Genomic DNA, 1,020 nt, shown 5'->3' on the forward strand with positions numbered 1-1,020 from the left:
CTCTGTTCTAAAGATGAGCTGACACGTGCAGATTCACAGATTAGCCATTTCTAAAGGTTAATTAAATATTGCCATTGTTTTCCAAGCTATTAATGTATGTTATTCTATTTTTCTCTGTTAAAGAACATCTGGGTTTTGGAGTTAAAAAATACGCAACCCTCTGTCCCCTTTCGAAAAAGGTCTTAAAAAGCATACACAGAGTGTCTCCTTTAAAAATACAGAGTGACCATCTTCAGAGTCACATTACATAGTTGAGAAAAAAAAAATCTTAGAAAAAATATTAGGAAAAACATTCTTCCATAAATCAAAGCAGTCGCTGTGCATTCTCGTCTGCTGAGGGTGTCTCAGGACTATTTCACACAGTAAGCGAACTGTAGGAGAGGCTCCTGCTATTAGTCAGCCCTTCTTTATTTGCTGAAGTTACAGAAAGTTATTACATCCAGATATGTTCCTCACTCCGTCCTTTGGTGCCAGAATGTATGACAGCCAGTTCTGTTTACGGTGCTGGCAACTACTGGGTAATTGGACTGGATCTGTACAGCTTTGCTTATTCCTGTTCTGTGTCCCTCCTCAGCATTTTGGACTTGGTTTACGAACAGATTTGAGGTGAAAGACAGAATGAGCAGGATTAAGAGAATGCATCCCTGGTTACAAACTGTGGGTGCAGAAACCTAACCCCCTGATTTGGTAGAGGTTTCTTGGCAAGGATGTAAATGCCTACAAAATATTCAGGGCAGTCCTAGTCCCAACGATAAGGTTTGGCAGTAGGAGCAAAGGAAAGGTAGGCTGTGCTTGCAGCTTTGCCTGCACTGCTCCTGTGACACGTGACACAAACCAGCTTCACTCCTTGCACCAAGCCTCCTTCTCCAACATCAGCAGTCTGGTAACATTTGTCTCCTCTTTGCACAGATGAAAATAACCGTGCAAGATACATGGAAAAGGAAATGAAGGAGGAAATTGAAATGGAAACGGAAACGGAAACGGAAACGGGAAAGGGAAAGGGAAAGGGAAAGGGAAAGG

This window comes from Anser anser, assembly GCF_964211835.1.
Source record: "Anser anser genome assembly, chromosome: 2".
Lineage (NCBI taxonomy): Eukaryota > Metazoa > Chordata > Aves > Anseriformes > Anatidae > Anser > Anser anser.